We start from the raw sequence: 21,815 nt of genomic DNA, 5'->3' as shown, positions 1-21,815 counted from the left end.
TAAAGTGCATTTTTTATCCACTTCGTTTGAATTATGGCCTCTAAAACCTTGAATTTCTTTGAAGTATATACCTTTTCTCTTTTAGCTTGGTGCTCCTATGTCTTCTTCAGTTATTTTCAAAGATAGACTTTTCTTAAAATACCATCTCATATTCATTTAAATTGTTCTTCAATTTCTCTACCACTTTCCTATAACCTGACACTGTTTCCACACTAGGGTAATTCTCAAGATTAAGTCACCCCAGGTATAAGCTTTCTTGAATAATAGTAATTGAAGAGGTGGTCCAAGTATTTGTGATCAGCTCTCCTCTAACTCTATCCATGTGAAGGTTATATATTCAAACCTGGCAGGGGCCTCCATTTCTATTTGTCTGTTCATTAATAAAATCTACCAGATTTCAGTAGATAGGACTGCTATTTGAATTTCCAGTATTCACAAGCATAAATATCAACTCATGAGGAGTATAATTTTAAGGATGCATTAATGCAAGAAAAAAAAATAAGACATGAAATTTTCTGATTGGTCTTGCCTCAACCCTGGTGAAAGATAGTAGCTACAATCTCAAAGCTTTATTAAAAAAATCACTTAGTGACCTACAGACCTGGCTGAGAAACAAAACAGAAGTTACTAAGTGCACAGAAGTTATTCTAAACTGAGTATCAACAAATTTTAAAGAAAACTATGAAGATAAGACACCATGTGACTTGGCTTCTTCTAAATTTCTCCACATGTGACTTTAGACTTCACAGTTCTTAAGGTTCACTGGTCAATGAGTCAGATGTGGGGATATGAGGATACACTACGAAACTCGCAGGCCTCACCACTGAAGGGAACAGGATCCATGATTGTAAACCTTATGACACAGTAAAGCAATTGCCAACTTCTAACAGACAGAAAAAAGAAAAGAGGTGGACCATTCGTGTTCAATCTCCTCTTCCCAAACTCACTAAAAAGGTAAGCTCCCCTTCTCCTTATGGGGGATGGATTATGTAGGGGCCAGAGAATGGCCCCAAGTATTATGCTAGTGGGGATCCTGCTATATAGATGGAAATATCAGGATGGGGGTGGGGTGGGGGTAGGGGAACTGCTTCACTTTTAAAACTTGCAAGCACACTTAGACATGTTCTTCAAGAAAAGTCTTTTGACCAATGGAAAGCATTTTCCCATTAAGCTTCTCTGTGTCCTCAAGCTCCCTATATCAAAGAAAATACATTTGTGCCTTAATTCACAAAATTATAGGACAAGAACAGCCAAATGTACCAGGAGAGTCTGTGGCCATCCAATCCTGCTGTCCTGTAAGCTTGGCCCAGAACAAAGTCTTCTTGCCTGTGTGGATTCTCTTCTGAATTTTCTTGATCTATTAAGAGATAAACTCATCCTTTTACCTGCTGGAGCCAATGGCAGATATCTGCTGCTCCCGAAGGTGCCCATGGGGTGAATGTAGCCAAAAACAACTTTAATCTACTTTACGCTGCCCATTGTTGGGTAATATCTCTCTTTGCAAGCAAGCAAGCAATCAAGAGAACAACTACACTGAGCATATGGACACTTTATTTTTCTGGACAAAAGGTATGGTATGGGATTTACATAAACTGAACTTAGCAGCAACTTTCTCTATTTTGACTAGCAAGTATGTTAGGTAATTCCTGAGATCCCAGCAGCTTTTAGTGACTTTCCAGAAATAAAAGGTAAGGACTGAAAGAAAGATCATTATAGAGATATTATATCTGTAATGGTGAAGAACTAGAATAACAGCTTATCACACTGAAGGAACAGCATAGCCTCACTTGTTAATATACAAAAGAATTGGTTTAATTGCTAATAAACCTTCTACATTATATTTAAAACTGCTGGCTTAGTTGTTTTCATCTGAGAAATTATTAAGGGGATCAATACATTCACATGGTCTTCATGGTGGTCTTCAATGGGTATATGGATTAGTTTCAGTGCCTTGAGAGTCACTTCCAGTTGGTTTTGGTTTCTAGGGTTTTCTAGAATGTGTGCCTTAACATAAGTGGGCTTATCAGATGCAGCGTTTATCATTTCAGTAGCCATACCTGGGAATAGATTCTATACAACGTTTAGAAAGGTAAAATTTATGCTCTCTGAGATAGTAGCCTTGAACTGTTGAATTATCTTCCTAGATAAGTTGGTATATACCACATACATATTTTTAGAGCTAGATTAAACTTCACTGTATAATATTAACTTCCCTAAATATTTCTGACCTGAGATGGTAATAATTATAATGGTAGTAGTAAGAGCTATCACTTCATTTATTACCACAGTCACAGTTAAAATTTATCTACATATTTGTTATCAGTTAAAATTAAACTGGTTTATAGTCTAGACTTAAAAGCAATCCTTATAGTCTTTCAACAACCTGAGAATTGGATAAAGTTATTATATCTCTTTTAAAAGATAAGGAAACTAAGTCTTATGGAGAAATAAGGCAACTAATCCATGAACACTCAGTAAATAAATGGTTAAGTAGGAACTTGAAGCCAGGTTTATATTTCTCCTAAACCTCCTAAATCAGGTTTATATTTATCCTCAACCATTTCACTAAACTTTCTCTACGGAGTAGAATGCTCTAGCACACAAGGCTCTTCTTAGTAGGACCCAGGTAGCCTAGTTACAGAGCCCCGGATAGAAATATTAGTGACAATGAGCAGAACAATAAGTCTGAGCCATGAAACCTACAAGACCCCCAGCTGAGCCTGCCTGATGATAGCAAGCACATCCCGACAGGTGAAGCCTCATCAGACAAGGAAGTCAAGACCACCTCCCTCCTGTACAACACTCCTTTCAGTCTTTGTACACCCTATAGCTACGTCATGGAATATCCCAAAGCCCTGATTAATCAGTATAGTCCTGGCAGTCATGGGAAAAAAAATCTTAGAAGCTGTTAGAGAAGTAATGAATAGTCGCCAAATATCTGCAGCAAAATAAAAAACCTAGAGAATGATTTGAGGAAAATAATGAGGAGGATGCTACAATAAGTACAAACACCACTACAAACATGTAGCATAACTTCGAGAAGTTTTTATCCTTGAATAATCCCATCACAACCTTGGAAGCAGCCTTTGACTATCACAGTGGCCATTCACCAGCGCATTATTCCGAGGACAGACTTACAATCTGTGAGGCAAAGAGAGAGAAGGAATAACCACCACAGAGGTGAGCTTATTCTTTGGACAGAAGTGGAGGGGTCATGAGCAATGAAAATACTGAATGTCCTTTGTCTGAGCATCATTTGACAATAATGCAGTTCTCACATGGTGCTGACATCTAGGCACCTAGAGAAAAACTTGAACTCTTATTTTCTGGAAATAGACTTTATACAAAACAATAGATAATAAAATGATAGTGTATTTTTTTTTTCTGGTCCAGTCAAATACTTGGCATCAAACAGTGGGGGAAAGTAGAAAAAAAAAAAAAACCCTAGCCTAAGCTTTTTCTGTAATTATCTAAAATTATCTAGATTAAACTTGAATATATCTACTGTACCTCATTAAGCACACTGTTCCACTGCCTGCCTTTTCTATCTGAAAATGTTCTCTCATTTTCAAATTGAATTTCCCCCCCATTAACTTACTGCTTAGGTATATTTTAATGGCTTTCTTTTCAATGTAAGTCCACTTGTTTTGGCCGTGAAATTATCTCATTTCATTGTATAAAGCCCGGCTTCATTTCTAATTTTCAGTAATTGTGTCCATTTCTAGGTGAAAAATGTAAGCCCAAACAAAAGGCCTCTTAAAACTGGCCTGTCATTTTCAATCCTTTCTTTGCAGACACTGGTTGTTAATTTTCCTTACAACAATGCGCCTCTGTTCTCTTTCCAGCGTGCTCTTATAACTAACACAGTGAAGCGTCTGCACCTTGCTGTGTGAGGTCCTCTCCTGATGGAAGCTGACAGCTTCACACAGCAATAGGCAATGCAGGTGTAGGAGCCGTCAGGTAATCTGTCGCCTGTTCTCCTTCTGAGTAGAAACCGTAGGAGAACCACAATCCTATCCTTACTTTCCCATTAACTAGAAATTCACTGACTGAAAGCATTGTCATATAGAAACTCTGGAAAAAAGCACATTCTATTTTAATCCTCAATATACATTTCCCTACACACTCACATACAAACACACACACGTAGATACATATTTGTATGCATGCTCACTCACACACACACTCTGAAAAATCACATATATTATAATATTATGTTACACTCCATGCACAAACACACATGCATACGCACACAGTGTTGTTTAAAAACTTGTTTGGAAATGACTTGCCAATACCTTTCAATCTTTGATTTGTGTCAATTTTTCAGTGGGGGAGAATGAATGGTGGATGATATTTCAAGTAGAAGAACACGCTTGTAGAAAGACACCATGTGCTGAAAGGACCTTGACTTTTTGAAAGGACCTTGAAGTTTTGCAAAACCTAGGAAGGTAAGTACATCTGGTGTAGAAAACACACACACACACACACACACACACAAAATGAGTTTGTAGCTCTAACTTGGAGTAAAACTGAGAAGAACCTTATGTGCCAAGCCTCAGGCCCTGGATGTGATCCAAACGTGCAGTGTATAAATCAAGCATCTGAACTTAATCCAAGTGCTACAAAGGGCATGAAAATCATTTCAAATAAAATAAAAATCGTTGACCACTTTTATATACACACACACAATATTATTAGTTAAAATGCATTTACTTACTCCCTTAATGGTCCCTAGAACATAGAGACAAATAATAAAAAAAAATACCTGTGAAGCAGTAAGACAGGTAGGAGAGCGATTATCATTATCAGAATGAGGAAACCAAGACTCAAGACATCTAAGTGAATTTTCAAGTTCACACAATCCCACTGCATTGATGTCTTCAAACTCAACAGCTCGTTGCTACTACACCAAGCTGGAGAATGTTGTTAAGAAGAATTGGCAAAAAGGAAGGTTAGCTTATGAAAATGGGTCTCAGTGTAGTCGCACCAAAAGATTTCTAAATTCCCATAGGAAGACCAGGCACTAGAGCAAAGAAGCATAGAAGTGTGAAAGATTAATATTACATCCAGATTCAGGGAAAGATTTTGACAGAAATGTTTGCTAGAGGATTATTTATAATGAGGAAAAAAGTGGAAATAATGTATGTGTTACTGAATGTGAAGGCTAAATAAATAATGTGCATCATATATTTGAATATGATGTAGGCATTAGGAACAATTTTTAATTAAGTGGAAAAAAGTTCACCAGATAATATTAAGAAAATCAAAACATGTAAAATAACTCCAAAAAACAAAAATCAACAAACAAAATCTACACACACAGTCACACTCAGTATGCTTTCAAACATAACTATCATTTATGCATTCATATAGCTCTGCATTTATTGATCTCTCCAATTAACTATGCTTTCAATCTGTTATCTACCAGGCATGTACAGGAGACTGAGAAGAAACACATTAATTAGATATTAGGTTTTCTCTTTTTCCTTTTTTAATTGTTTTTCTCCATATACTTTCCAGTGTGGTAGAGAAATTTGGTGAGGGAACTCACACTCCACTAGTCTCTAAGGCAGATAATTTTGCTTACTCCATAAAATGCATACAGTTAGTTACTCATTGGCTTGTATTCGAATAGCAAGTGAGGAATCTGGGCACAAGAAGCTAGCAACACTATAATAAGTCAATAAGCACTTGCTAAGGGCCTACTATGTGCTAGGCAAGGGAGATGCCAGGTCCTCATGGAGTCAAGTGGTGTCTATAGATGATAAAACATGCAATAACAAAGCAAATGTGATGAATGGCATAATGGGGCAGTGCAAGGTATTTGGAAACTACATATTAAGAACATGGAATCTGGTTTAGGAAGAAGTCAAGGACTTATAGAGGAAGAGCTGTTGAGATTCAGATCTTAAAGAGGTGTAAAGAATACACTTCCAGAAAGAAAGATCAAGACATGTGAAGGTCCTGAAATGAGAAACCCCTGATGTGTTTGAGAACTGAGCAGTATTCAGATTGATTGGACTATGTGGTGCAGGTTTTAGGGGGAAAGAATAAAAAGATGAGGTTTTAGAAGTAGGCAGTGGCAAGTCCTAAACATTCCTAGAAGCATATGAAGAAACTTGGGCTCTATCCACAGGGAAGTGAGAAGGCATTGAAAGATTTCAAGATTTTAATGGAGTTAGCTGACGGGTAGAGGTGGTCAGGTCAGCATATTGGTGGGTTTATTCTGGCTCAATTGTAGAGTGCTGATTGGATGTAAACAAGATTGAATGAAGGGAAGTCTGTTAGGAGGCTGTTTCAGCAGTCCCAGAAAGAGATGATGGTGGCCTTGATTTTTGTAGTAAAAATAGAAATGAAGGAAAAATTATAATCCATAGACTTTAGATGCAGTGATATGAATAGAGTGGTGAGGGCCCAATTATGATTGGATTGTTTTCTTGAGCGAGTTTGGACAAGATGTAACTGGCAAAATGTGAAAAAACAGATTTCTCAAATGAAAATTTTAAACTACCATTTTAAAATATCTTGCTGGATAATACTGCTCACCTGATGAAATTTATAGAAGCACCAGCCCTGAGACTCGCTGAAGCAGCTTTTGTGTGTGTGTGTGTGTGTGTGTGTGTCGAGGAAAGAGGAGTGTAACTTGAGAAGTAGGGAGCAAAATAAAAGAGGATGAAGAACTAGAGAAACCTTTGGAGAGATGTGAGAAGCACCCCTTTGGGTTTTCCCAGAGAAAATGGGTGTGTTGGGGTCTATGGAACTTGGAGGTCTATGTTCTTGCTTGTGTTGGGGATGAGAATGTTGTGGGAGATGGAATTGGAAGTGCTTAGAAGAAATCTAATTGTGGCATAGATGCAATTCATACCCACTTCTCAGTGACATTTGGGTACATCTGTATTTTTCAAGTTTTCTACAATAAGCAGATATCATAAAACCCTTGACATTTACAAGGGATAAATCCCAAGATCTTTGCAAATTTCTAGCTTTGCAAATACAGAAAAGTTTGCATAGTCTCTTGACTTTCTCAAAAATTGTATTTCCTTCAAGAGAAATAAGGTTCTGGTGTATTTCCTTAAATGATCAGCAAGTCTTAGTGCTTCTAACTACAAAAATATGTGTGGAATCCATCCTCACCTTTCAAAATGCACTATGACCACTTTAGTTTAAAACATATCATTTTCTTTTTGAAGAACCACAAGAGCCACTAAAACTGTTATCCCTGTTTCCATTTTGAACTTCACATAGCCCGGAAGATTTATGAAACGTATGTCATATGCCACTCCTCTGCTTAATATTTTTCAATGTCTTTCCATTGCTTTAAAAAAAAATCCACACTCATTACCATGACTTAAAAAATCCTTTATCATCTAGACTTCCTAAATTTAGTACTTCTCTTGCATTACCCTTTCTATGTGTAACATGCTGCAGCCACACTCGCCTTTGGGAGCACAAATTGACAATAACCAGCATATAGCTTCACTGAGGAAAAGATTCAAATTCATCCTTAGAAATACTGAAAAGAATTTCAAGTCATCAATATTCAGCAGTGCTCACTGTTTTAGTCAGCATGAGCTAAGTTATGCTGCTTTAACATATAACCACAAATAGTTTGGGCTTCGTGCACCAATGCTAGTTTTTTGTTTATAAAATGTTCACCGTGTCTCTAGGAAACTCTCAGTGGACCTCTCCTCCAACCAGCTTCATTCTTGGGACTTGGCCATCACAATGCTAGGACTCCTTCATAATAGCTGCAGTAGTAGGATAATGCAATTGGAAACTCCCAGGGTATTTTCACTGCCTCTGCTTGAAAGTGATGCATTTTATTAGCCAGAACTAGTCATCAACTAACTGTAAGGAGGTTGGGAAGTGCAGTTCCCGTAAGTCAAGGCAGGAAAGGAGAACTGGATATTGATGAGCATTGGTAAATTCTGCTACAGTTTGTTCTTCCAGTTCTAATATATTAAGTTTAATCTTCCTGCAAAATGTACACCCTTTTGCCAAGGAAAACCACCCTAATCTCATCCAACAACAGCTCTAAATTTTAGGTGTTGTGCAATAATAATCTCTCCATCAGATCTGGATCTGGCTCTTCTTGGACTGGAAACCTATGAACTCTAAGGACAATCATCTGCTCCTTCCCATACACACTTAGCGTATAATGGTGGGATAAGGCTAGAATAATGTGATAAATATTCTCATTCTGAAAGGAAAAGAATGAGAGATACCTAGCCATTAGTCCTCAGAAATTCTGAACACCCACTGGACAGACATTGTGTGAAACACCTATCTTGAAGGTAGACACTATTCCTTGGTAAAGCCCTCATCTTGCTCTCCTGGAAGTAGTTCTCTTTTCCATTGTCCTCAGGGGGCACCTAGCACCATCCTCTGAAAGCTTTTTCTCCTCTATCTCTCATTATCTTCCATGTCTATATCTGAGGTGGAGTTTAGGGAATATGCCCTTCATAGGCACTATAACAGTTTCTCAACCCACTACCTGCCTGTAGAAGCTTGGAGGCCCAAGGATCATTCTGACAATGAATGTTAACATTTATTGAATGCTTTCTATGTAACTGAAATTATACCAAGCAATAGCATGCATTTAATCCTCACAATGGCCTTTTGAAATGGCATTATAATTATTCCTGTTTAAATTGCCCAGTGTTCCATAGTTAGTCCATAAAGGAACTTGGATCCAAATCCTGCTCTGTCTGAAACCAATCTGTAATGTTTCCTTTACTTCTATTGTCTTTATAATCCTGAGTTAAAGGGATTGTTTCAGGAATTGTTAGAAGTGATTCTTGGAATAGCTGAACATAATATTTTCAACAAATGAAAAGGTCATTTTTAAGTCTCAAAGAATCACAGGCTTTTTCAGTCTTGGCTCCAAGTTTCTTTAGCAATGCGATCTCTGATTTTACTTATTTTTTGTCCCTTTACTTTTCTTTATCAATTTACTGAGTCTACTTTGAATAGTAGATGAAAAGCCTACACCATAAATCTGATCTTTACCTCAAGATATTTTAAATGTTGATATTACTTTGTTGGGAATTAGCCCTTAATCTGATTTTTGTTTTAAGGCACTTAAGTCTTTTGAAAACTATTAACAAAAGGTGAGAAGAAGATCTTTAATTTAATCGTTGTTGCTCAACTGAGTTGTTATAGGCTTTTGATTTTCAAAGTCATTATTATATTCATCATTTATAGTTTGGGTATCAAAAACAGTCAGCTTCACCAACATTGCAAACCCGGAAATGTTTGTAGTTCTACCATTCCGTTCCATAGCCAATTCTGTCCTGAGCTCAACACTTTCTTGAAATATCCTATAAAATATAGTCAATTTCATTCAAAACATGCTAATAAAATTCTATTTTCCAAACTTTTTCTCTAGACTATCAGGTCAAGAGGACAAGTTCATCATTTTATATGATCTAATACTCAAATTACTTCAGGCAAGTGTTTTACCACTATGATTTATGACAAACGTTCTGCCATTTTTTAATATAAATCACCATATTTTCAGGCACCTATAACAGCAACGTCACATATTTTAGGTTTTTGTTATGACAGTACCCCACTTCCAGTCCTAATTTTCTGTGTTTGTTATTGGAGTGTCTTGGTGGTCCTCAAGATCATTCCCAGTCTTAGTGGTTCACTAAAAGGACTCACTGAATTCGAAAGTCATTATACTCATAGTTATGGTTTATCACAGTGAAACGATAGAAAGCAAAATCAGCAAATGGTGCATCAGGAAAAGTTTGGAGGAAACCAGTAGCAAGTTTCCAAAACTTGTCTCCCAGTGGAATCACCTCAGACATTTAATTCTTCCTGCTATTGTGGCAACGTGTGCGAAATGTTGTCTACCAAGGAAGTTTGCTTGAGCCTAAGAATCTGGGGTTTTTGGGGGTTGATCCTGTAAATACACAATGCCTTCACAACTGACTGCAGTTACCAAAACTACAGACCACCAAAAAAAAGCTGGTGTCCACCATAAATCACATTATTTGCATAAACTATCTAGACAAACTGGTTTAATATCCTTCAAAGCTCCAGGCATGTAAAATACTCGTATCAGTTACAACATTCAAGCATTCAATTCCCAGGAGCTCACCAAGGGCCAGTCAAGAAAATAGGTTCTTCTGAGGAAGTGCAAGTTTTAAGCAACTCAGACTTGATGAATTAACTCAGACCTGGTGAATTAACTCTTTCCTGCACACACGTGTTAGAATATACTGAGATAACAAAAAAAAGAAACCGCTAATTTCATTGACTTAATGCAACAAAAATATTTCACCACCACTGCCACCCCATTTGTGTAAAGTTTATGAAAATCGGGAGGACTCTGCAAGGCACTTGATCACCACGCAATAGCTCAATAACTCATGCTGCTTTGGTCCTTTGGTTCTGCTGTATGAGCATGAGACTTTGTCTGCCTTAGCTGTGACAGAGGAAGAAGAGAGTGGAGAATCCCCCAGGGGTCTTCATCACATCAGCCAGTAACACGTTATTTTTGCGCACATTTGATTTGTTCTCACAGAGCCCCAACTAACTGCAAGGGGTAGGGATTTCAGACTCGTACATGCTCAAGAAGGAACAGAGATCTATTTATCAGTGAGAATAGTGGTGTTCATTATATTCACAAATTATCAATATTGTGGGTATTAAATCTGTGAATGACAGAGAGGTCATAGATATAGTTTATAATCAGGAAAATTGTTTTAGAAATTACTGAGAAGTAAAATAAGCCAACCAAGGGAACTAGTGGTAACAATAGGCTTCTCTTGAAATGAGAAAGTTTGTCATCTTGTTTACTCATGTCAGGAACAAACCGTTTGAAAAAGAATACTCTTCTTTCCCCTGAAGTAGAGAAGTACCATTTCATAATAAAAACAAGTAAACATTTTTACTTTAGTATTTAAATTATTTAATATTTATTTTATTTTTAATATGAAATATTTTTGTTGTATTAAGTCAATGAAATTAGGGGTTTTTTTTGTTAATTACCTTGAGAGCCTTTGGAGAAATCTGAGACAGTCCTCTAAGAAGAAAGGAGATTTCTTTACAGCCTGATTGTGTAAACCCTCCGGACGGCTAGACGTGGAACTTTTACCAGTTTTGAACACTGTACCTATTGAATACTTTCTATGAGCCTGACATTTTGGTAGGGAATTTACATGTATCAGATTAATTATTCCTTTCAAGAATCTTTTGAAATAGGCATTATAATATATCTATTTTTGAGATAAAGTGTCTAGGATTAGACAGGTAAATTAGATACGTACATTAGGAAGAGTCAGAGTCAGAACGTGAACCCAAGTCTGTCTTCCTCTGAAACATATGCTTATAACTACTAGGCAAACTGTTGTTCAAAGGAAGATGACCTCAGAGACTTAAGTGACATGGTGGTCACCAGGCATGGACAAATGAAGCAATTGGGAATATCAGTTACTCGAAGTAATTTTGCTGTCTTATTCATTCTTTCAGCCATAAAAATCATAAAATTCATTTATGATAAAATGTTATCGTAAAAATGATGAACATGTATCTGGAAATAAGAGAGTTTGTTTACTATAATTTCTCCTATTTTTATGCTGACCTATTATCAAGCTTATCTCAATGGGTAGAGAATTGTGCTCCAAGTTAGGGCAGGATGTAATGATGCAGGAGGCATAGAAGTGCAGGGGATATAAAAGGACAGGAGGTGTGGGAGGTCAGGTGCTTGGGGGGCAGGGTTAGGGGTGGGGGGTCAGGCAAGGGCAGGGGCTGTAGTGGGGCCAAGGGTGAAACAGGGATGGCAAAGAAGAAATAGACAAGATTATTACCCCAAAAGACCTTATTGTTTAGTCAGAGAAATAGAATAGCTACATAAAAGTGATAGCCAGCATTTCGAGTCTGTGTATTTTCTCCTAAAAGTGCAACTGATGATCAGAAAAGGATGTCACTCAAGGAAGAAGGTTATTATAAGTAGCTTCACAGCAGATGCTGCAAAACAAGCTGATTAGGGAAGAAAATGATCAGAACAAATAAGGATCAGTATGGTGAAATGGGCAGAGCATGGAATTCAGAATCAGATTTGGAACCAAGTTCTTCCTTTTAGTACTTACATGCCTTTGGTTAAATCATACATTGTTTTTAGTCTCAATTACTATCTGTAAAGTAGGGATAATAATAACTACGTTTTAGGTTTGATGGAGGATTAAATGAAATCATGTGTATAAAATACCTTGGCCAATGGAGGCCTCAATATGTTTCTGTTCTTCATTCTTGCTTCAAAGCTAGGATGATCTTCCTCTGTCAATCAATTCCTTAATTAAGGAAACATTTATTGAATTCTCACTATATAGTAGTCACTCTTCCAATTGCTTAGGATCAAGTGGTGAGTAGATCAGATTTCTGCTTTCTTGGAGTTCATATTCTTGTGAGAGTTCATAAAAAACAAACAAGTAACCAAATAATTATACATGCTTATTTCAAATGTTGATAAATATTATGACATGATTACAAGTGTGTTGGGATAGTGAAGGGGAGGAGGTGCAGTCACGGAAAATCTCTCTAATGAGGTGATATATAAATGAGGGGAACTGGAGACAATTTTTTCTGGTGGGAATAACGTGTAAAGACAGATTTGACGCATGAACTTCGAATTTTGGGGGAACTAAAGAGTGGCCGGAGCTCAGTAAACACCAGGGAGAACAAAAGGAGAGAGGCTGGCAAGAAGGCATGGTCCAGATGACATGGGTCCTTTTAAACCTCAGTAAAAGGTCTGGGTTTATTCTCAGGGGCAGCTGTGACAACGACAGAAGGGTCATGTCAAAGAGACGAGGAGGAGATGCTGTGGGAGGAATCCTGTGGGCAAATGGTGAGGACTCTGAGTGCCATGATTGAGGATTTCAACAGTCTCTTCATATCACTTCAAAAACTAGATACAACTCTTCCCAAGCAGCCCAGAACCCTTTTTCTTGCTTGGTCAAATGGGATCATTCACTGATTCACATTTTTCTCAACCCATTTCTTCCAGGCCATTGATCCATGTAGCCTGGTCCATCCATGCTGAATTTCATTCCAATGAATAAACTGCCTTTCACTGCATCTCTGACTGTCCCTTGTGCAGTTTCTCTGGTGTTTCTTCCATTTGGTTCCTAGTCATGCCTCTGTTACTGTTTTCATTATTTTAAAAATGGAGAGGATGTGTTTCTGCTGAAGTTGCCCAATCTTGTTTTCACTCTATTGGACTCCAAAGTATGCTGTCTGGGTGCTGGCAGATGGATGAGGCAGAAAAGCCACTGATTTGATTTTCCCTTTCAATTTTCAGATCTTTTACTGCTTGCCTGGTTTTGTTTTCCCTTCTAACAGTGCATCTAAATACGTGCCTTTTCCTTCTCTCTCAAGGTAATCCTTTTTATTGCTTTTACCTGTAACATTTGCCTTTGATGGTTTCTGGATAGTGTTTAGGATCAAAGATGTTCTCTTCTATGCTTAGTTATCATGTCTGTGCTTTAACTTAGTTACGTCCTTTTGTTCTGTGATTTTTTTTTCAGCTTATTTTTCAGCTCTCTCTTCTTAGAAATTCCTTTACTTAGTGTGTCACAGTAGTACTTTTTAAATAAACTTTTTGTTCTCCAGAACTTTTAATGTGTCAGATGGTAACCTATTGTTGGTATTTTGAAAGAGAAATACCACCTCAGAGAAGCTCAATATTCCTGCATAGGTTTTGTTGTTTTACCCTTGTTTCAATACCCAACAATCAATTAGTTTGAATACACTCCCTAAATCAGGTCTCCACTCAAGCCAGAAAACAGCTACTCATCTGCCTCTCTTGATGCGTGGTAAATCCAAGAAGCTTGTTCAAATAAGTGTCCTCAAGAAATTTAAAATAACTTCCTAGCTGTTATTGCTCTCTTACTTCCCAGAAATCACAACAACCACAGGGAGTCAAAATAATGTTGTATGTCTATGGTGGGGGCAGGATGCACAAATTACATGATTATGAAAGGACATCTTCCTAGCTAAATATTTGGAATATCTATATAAGGTATAATGTCATCCTGTATTATTTCCTCCCTTTGCTTTAACCTTTTGAGGACACCTATCTTTCCTTAGCAGTTGAGTGAGTTTATTCTCAGCTGCATATACTATGTTTTGTAACAACACTTATAGTGTAGGTTTGACTAAATTATTTGCAGTTTTCATGTTTTAATATACTTTTCAATGGTGGATAGAGTTGACTTCCATGGACATGCACCATTGCTTTTTTTTATGTGTTTTCTTCATTTTTGACCTCAGATCTCAAAGAAACATTTCAAGTCTGTCATGAATACATCATAATTATTTTTCTGGATATTTCTAAAATTTTCTGGTTGAAGAGTGTTATTGATACAATTATGGATAGATGTCAGTATGTCTTGGCTTTATATTTCATTCTGGTTGAATACATATATTTCGATCATTATAAAAATAATATAACCACAGTATAAAACTATGAGAAATTGAAAAAAGGGAACCATACCATATTAATATAATTATACTATCTTAATACTAACACTGCTTACACTTCAGATCATATAGGATCAGTTTTTAAGAAGCTTATGACGCTCCTTCACACCCAGAACATGCTGGATCCTGGGAATATAAAGAAGAAAACAGAACAGCCTCTGAGCTCACAAGGGGTCCCAATGGAGGTGGCAGCTGCCTACAAAGAGACCATTTTAGAATAATGTGTCAGACTCTAGGATAGAATGATTAGGAGGAACCTTAGGTGTTCATGGAAAGGGGGCAGAAAAAGATTCTCAGCAAAGCTAATTCCTGGGTTTTATCTTAAAGGATAAATTGGGCTAACTCAAGACAGGAAGAATAGGAAAGTCATTCTAGAAAAAAGAAATGCACGAATCAAGGCACATGCCACAGCTTCATCTGGGGAACTGTAAGCAATTCAGTGTTGCAGGAACATAAGCTAAGCAGCAGGAAAAGTTAGAAATTAAATTTTTGGCCAGTTGCAATCTAGTCTGTGCGTCAAGCTCTGAACACAGTTTTAATCAAGGGATATGTAGAAATACAGCTGAATTTATTTTTATACACAAACATATGTGTGTGTATATATATATGTGTGTACAGCCTACTGCATTTAATATAAAGTCATATGGCTACACTTTGTTTTATTTAACAATTATTGCTAAATATTACCTATTAAATATCGTAAATTGTTAAATATTATTAAATATCATTAAAGAAATAAAATAATATTATGGCTACTGCTCAAATTAATATCATTAATCCAGTTTTCTGTTTTTGTTTTTTCCCTGTAGCCTGGATTATTTCTGTAGAGTATGTTCCTAAGCTTGTATATAGTCTAACAAAATATGACATCTTTATGGCTCTTGATATATATTAGAAATTACTTAATAAAATAGTTTTTACCAATTTAACCTCCCACCTGCAATGCAAGTTTGAATGCAAACATTTCCCAACACCCACTGCCAACACTGGTGATTTTTTCCCTGTTAATTTTGCTAATTTATTTGGTAGAATATTTCTTAGTCTTTAGTATCAGATCCTTGTGGTACAATGAGAATTATTCCCATGTCTTAATGATGTTATGAGGATTAATTTAAGTAATGAATGAAATTGCTTAACACAGTGGCATGTACAAGTGTTCGATAAATTATAACTATCATGTTATTGTCTTTCTTACTAATAAAGACTATCTTTATCTATTTTTTTTCTGTTCCTGGATCTATTGGAAAATTAATAATTTAATGAATACTTAATGCTCATGTTAAAAAGCATTTTTATTTTATACTGGTGATTGACTACCAGCGCACAAAGCCCACGACTATGATGATGTGCAAAAAAGTAATGTATTAATTTCAAACTCCCCTAAAAATAGTCCATGTAGAATATAGCTTCAATGCAATTTAATCAAATTCCTAAGGTTCAAATGAAGGAAAAAAAAAAAGTAAGTCTGCTTTCACATCCTAGGCAGGGAAAATGACTCAGCTCTATTTCTTGTATCCAAAACCTTCTCTTGTACTAGAAACCATCCAAATGTGAAAGAGAATTGTCTTAAATACGAGATCTGTTCAAGAAGAATTGGGGGGAAAGTGTGGAAATAAATGTGTACTTTTCAGATATTAGGTCACTGAAGTCTAAGTACCACTGAAGAATCTCGCTGTTGCCCAAATATGTTAGACTGTGGTATAAAAACAAAACCATTAAATAAAAGCAATATTATTTAAAAATACATCGGTCTTAGTTATAGTAGTGGTACATTTTGTTTTCTTTCCTGAGTAGATCAATATCTCTTTTATTTTTTTAGTCAGGTTTATTGAAATATTTAGTCAGGAATATTGAAATGGTAAAATTCACCTTTTTAGCTGTTTCTTTCAAAGTATTTGTTCATTTAACCTCAGTTATCAAATTTATAGTCATGATGTTGTTCCTGGTGCTCCTTTATGCTTTTAATGTCTCTAGGATCTGAGGTGATGTTCCCTCTTCTAGTCTTGATTTTGGTAATTTGTGTCTTCTCTCTTTTTTTCTTAATTATTCTGGTCAGAGTTTTACCAATTTTATTATTGATCTTTTTCAAAGGACTGGTTTTGGTTTTACTGATTTTCTCTATTTCTTTCATATTTTCAATTTCACTGATTTCTGCTCTTATGCTTATTATTTTCTTTCTTTTGGTTTTGAATTTAATTTGCTCTTCTTTTTCTAGTTTCTTAGGTTGAATCTCCAAAGACTAATTTGAAATATATCCTTTATTTTCCTAATGCTATAATTTTTTTCTAAGCACTACTTAAGCTGCATCACGTAAATGTTGATATGTTGTGTTTTCACTTTCATTTAATTCAAAATATTTCCTTATTTCCCTTTTGTTTTCTTCTTTGACACAGGGTTTATTCAGAAGTGTGTTTTTAAATTTCCAAATATTTAAGAATTTTCCAATTATTTCTTATTGATTTCTAAATTCATTGCATTGTGGCCTGAGAACATAGTTATGCAATTTCATTCTAGAACTTGTGTGTCACAGAATATGGTCTATCTTGGTGAATAGTATGTGTGCACTTGAAAAAAAATGTGTAATAGGCTGTTTTTGGGTTTCTGCCATCTGTCCTATAGATGTCAATTAGGTCAAGTTAGTTGATAGTGTTGTTCAGGTCTTATATTTGCTTACTGATTTTCACTTTACTTGTTCCATCAATTCCTGAGACATCTCCAACTGTAATTGTGGATTTTAGACTAGTTACTTTTAAAATGCCATATGTAGTAGCACTGATTCTTAATGTCTAATAAATTAGCAAATTTTATTTGTTTAAAGCCATATAATTAGCCAAAATGTGTCTGCTGTTGCTTAAATTCAGTGTAATCTGGGCTTTAGTCAAAATAAGAAGCATCAGATACTTTTCATTGAGCAGCACATAGTAACAACTATTTATGTGTTCATGCATAATTTAATCAAAGAAGTATTTTGGTATTTGGGGATCTATCCGTATCTGAGACACTTTCTAATATCAGTAATTGAAAGGCAAGACACTAGAATTCTTTTGACATTAAGAACCTGGGTGATGATTTTTAGAAAATACCCATTTTAAGGCTGAATGGCATTAGCTGTAAAAGGGAGAAGTGTAGCCTAAATGAGATTTTAGCAATCTTTCCTTTCTGTGACATAATTCTCATTATCAAAATCAGCATACTTATTTTATTTACAATTTGTTTGACATAATATGGTTTTTGAGGGCCTACCACTCTTCTTCTATGAGGCAGCTTGCTAAATTGAGCATAACTTTGTCAATTGTAAAATAAGACAGTCATCACAGCCCTACCTATATTCTAGAAAGTTGCAATAAATGAGAAGATGAATAGACAATTTATTTGGCACTAGTCAAGAATTGTACACAACCAAGTTGATATTATTATAATGAGTATTATCAAGCAAAAACACTGTCATGCTAGCGAAAGTTGCTACTTTCCTCTGAATCACAAAAAAAACACTTCTGCCCCAGAAACGTAATTATACCTGTACTCTCACTTTGTATGTCTTTGAACGATCTTATGTTCTTTCTAACTCAACGTTTCATGACCTTTCCTTCCCTAGGCAGCTAATTAAATCAGTGACTGAACTTTCCAATTCATACTAAGGCAATCAGGGATTTCTATTTCTTCTCAACTAGTTCCCTTGCATATTGCAGTGTTCCTTTTTCTAGAATCTTGAAGAAGCAAGATTGAGTGGCCTTAATGGGTTACTTTCAGAGCTGCAAACAAGATTGACTTCTTAGGACTTTGGTCATCTGGTATCCATCTGAATGAAAGATGGTTTGATTGGTCAAAAATGAGCTAGTCAATGTTCTAATGTGGCTTTTGACTGACCCACTCCAATAATGCTGAATTTGTGCCATCTACTTTAAAAAAGAAATCTAACTTGTGAAGCACGATTTCCTATTTTTCATCCAGAGGGGATTAGTGGGGAGAAAATTAAGTTCCCTCATCTAAGTAAGTACCTCAGGGAACTATTCACCTATCAATGCATGGGAGAGTTTCAGCCTGTAACTTAGCCAATTTCATTAGCATTAATGGGAGTTCTGTGTGAAATCCTGTGTGAATCATTGCTTTAGGAGATCTGTAAGAGTTTGTTGGTTACTTTTATTTTGTAATGGCTCTGTTCTCCAGCTCAAACTTTTAACTTGTCAGGCTTGCAATAGATGCTAAATTTTGGAAGAAATCAAACTTGGACCTTTGAAAGTCATTAAATCAGAGTAGCATCACATAGCATCATTCACCATTGTGAATCTTAGATGCGTGTTGCACGTTAGGTCCCCAAATATTACACTGGCTTGCTGTCTATAACGTGAAGACTCAAATTTGAGTTTTTAGCTTTCACCTAATTATGTTATGTTTTATTAATATGTACTCATTTACGGATATTCTTACTCAAGCCCTCTATTTTTCCATCATTGTTGAGCCATGAATTCTGCACCCACTTGGATAATCCTTTGAGCATCCTGCCCTCGCCTTTCCTCAGCTTTGTAATTTCCAATGACTTTTACATGGTGGCAAAAGAGAATTTATGTCCAAATCTGGACAATTTTTAAAATGAAAGGGGGAATTAGTGGGGTGGGGGGCTGTGGTATGCATGCACAAACACCCAGTGAGGTAAACTGAAGGAACACAGGGAGCTGGGCTCCTCTCTGGGCGCTTGCGACCTGTAGGACTGGAAGGAGGATGGAGGGAGAAGCTGCACCCGAGGGGCAGCCCTAACCCCTCTGACCAAGGTCCTGCTACTTTTGCCCCCAGGAGCCTCCTTCTCTGGACCTAGTGCGTTTGAATGCCCCAGAGGTCTGGGATGTAAGTGTTTTGGGAATTCAGAGGAAGAAGAGGTAAATTCTGACTAAATGAAAATTCACATGAATTACATGGTGAATGACAAAGAAAGTACCAGACTTCTAATAGTATTTCCCTTTCTTTGATGAAAACCTCACTTTATGTGTAATAAGGGAGACATGTTGTGAAAGAACAGTAGCAGGAAGTCCACAGAGACTCCATCAAGTCCGGATCTTGATGCAGGTATAAGTGAACATTCAGGTGGTAGAATTAGGATTCAGTTTCAGATTAATTCACTGTAGAATCTGAAGTTGAGTGTCAATTCAGAAGATTATAGCCTTAGTGCAGAAGAATAAGGACTCTCGGAGGAAGATCATGAGGTATATCGAGTTACTGTATATCAGGCATGGGCGAGTGATATAGAGTCATTTGAAGAAGATCCTGAAATTTCCTTAGCTTACTACTGGAAGTGTGCTTTATGAAATGAAATGAATCCTCCTCTTCCAGGGCATTGCAACAGATGTTGGGCAGTTGGTGATAATTGGCTTCCTGAAGATAAAGAGAAAGATAAAGGGAAAAGGTCTGAGACAGCCAATCTTAAAAACTCAACACAAACAAAAGTAGAAGAGGGCTTTGAAGTTCCTGATGGGGGGTTGGGGAACTACAGTGAATGATTCCAAAGAGTCATATGTAGAAGAAAATGATGATAAAAATCACATACGTCTTCCAATCCCAAGAAGTGAGTGCTATTCTCAGCCATCAACTTCTAATTGCATTATTTATAGCAGCCAAGAAGATGTCAACAAGTTTGACTGGGAAGAAACACAAGACAGAAGAAAGCATGGAATCTAGTTTTCCCCTTAATGACATTGATCCTTGTGTGAGTTGCCAAGGTTGACCTAAAAATAGTGGCATGGTCCGTGGCAATACAGGACATTTTATGGCATGTTTTACACTTGCAAAGAAGCTTTAAAAAAGTATACAAAATGAATAAGTTCTAGAGATCTGCTGTACAACATAGTGCATATAGTTAACAACACGCTATTGTGCACTTAAAAATATGTTGAGGGGAGATCTCATGTTAAGTGGCCTTAACACACACAAGGCACACAAACACACATTCACGCAAAAGAACAGAAGGAAACTGTTGGAGGTGATGGCTATGTTTAGTACTTTGATTGTGGTGATAGTATCACGGGTGTATCTTTATGTCCAAACTCATCAAAATGTATACATTAAACATGTGCAACTTTTGGTATGTCAATTATACCTCAATAAAGCTTAAAAAAAGAGAGGGAACTAAGCTCTGTAGAGTATGAAGACAACCCATTCAAATGATTGTGCTAACTTATTTCCGTTAGTTGACCTTTCCATAAAAGTAGAATTACATATTTCTGACTACATTTAGACAAACATGAAATATATTCTTAATTTTGTATATATATTTATTATATATATTATATATATTTTATATACATTTTTATATATATATATCAAAACAAAAAAAATCTCAGTCCATGTATATTTCTTCTTTGATATAATTTACCTACTACAGAGGTGGACAGTGAATATTTACTTCCTTTTAGGGAAATGTAACTTTTGTTTATATTTTATATTTGGATTTTAATGTAATTTGAATTGGATGTAGAACTCATCTTTTACTCCTACTTCTTATATTTTAAATCTTATGCACTTTTTCTTAATGAGAAGTCTCTCATTTTTAAAATGTATATAAGTAGGGCATTTAAATGTCACTTATTCAGTAAGTTTCATGTAAGGAGAAAAACTTTGTGTGAAAGATTTAATATTAAAATTTTAGATACCCTTTAATCTCGTGATTCTTAGTTTCTCTGCTCTTTCAGAGCCTCTTAAAATACTATTTCCAGATAAAAAATAAATAGTTATATTTAGTGCTATGTAAGTAAATTGTACTTCTTGTTCTCCAGCCACTTTGGTATACGTCATTTGAGCAGTCTTTGAGAATAGCCATCATTTATCCACAAGACAAAACTTTTTAAAAGGCTCTGTAGTAGAATATGGGGTTGTCCTGGCGGTGGTGTGGGGGTCCAACCTGGTATATCAGGCCATTTTCCACACTTGATTTCAGGGTTTAGTGAAATCTATTGTTTCCCCTAAGTTGAAAAACAAATCTAAGACACAGTGAAGTACTTTCTTGGGCTGGGTTCCATGGTTCTAGTAGTTTGCTAGGTTTCAGACATTTGCTTAAGGCAAGTTCTAGAAACTAGTGAATTCATAAAGCAGAATTCAGAATTTCATGGCAGAAAAAAGTTCATTTTAAAACATCCAGAAAGGTTATAACTGTTTTCTAAATTATCTAGAAATTATGCATCACTTTTCTTCAAGAAAGACAGAGTCAGAACATAGGATTCTAAAATACCTCTCAGACTGTATAGATTAACTTCCTGATTTACATTTAAATATGAATCTTACTCAAAGCAAAATAGTGTAAACAGCCACTTGGATTTAGGGTGCCAGTGTTTTTGTCC

At 36.2% G+C, this 21,815-nt stretch overlaps 1 pseudogene; it reads left to right on the top strand.

The window, feature by feature from the left end:
- Positions 1-21,815, top strand: part of LOC131411732 (E3 ubiquitin-protein ligase Mdm2-like) — a 58,215-nt pseudogene that overhangs the window by 20,794 nt on the left and 15,606 nt on the right.

The sequence above is a fragment of the Diceros bicornis genome, chromosome 12 (assembly GCF_020826845.1).
Source record: "Diceros bicornis minor isolate mBicDic1 chromosome 12, mDicBic1.mat.cur, whole genome shotgun sequence".
Classification (NCBI taxonomy): Eukaryota; Metazoa; Chordata; class Mammalia; order Perissodactyla; family Rhinocerotidae; genus Diceros; species Diceros bicornis.
Note: the sequence above shows the minus strand (reverse complement) of the source record. Positions and strands in the feature narration are given on the sequence as shown.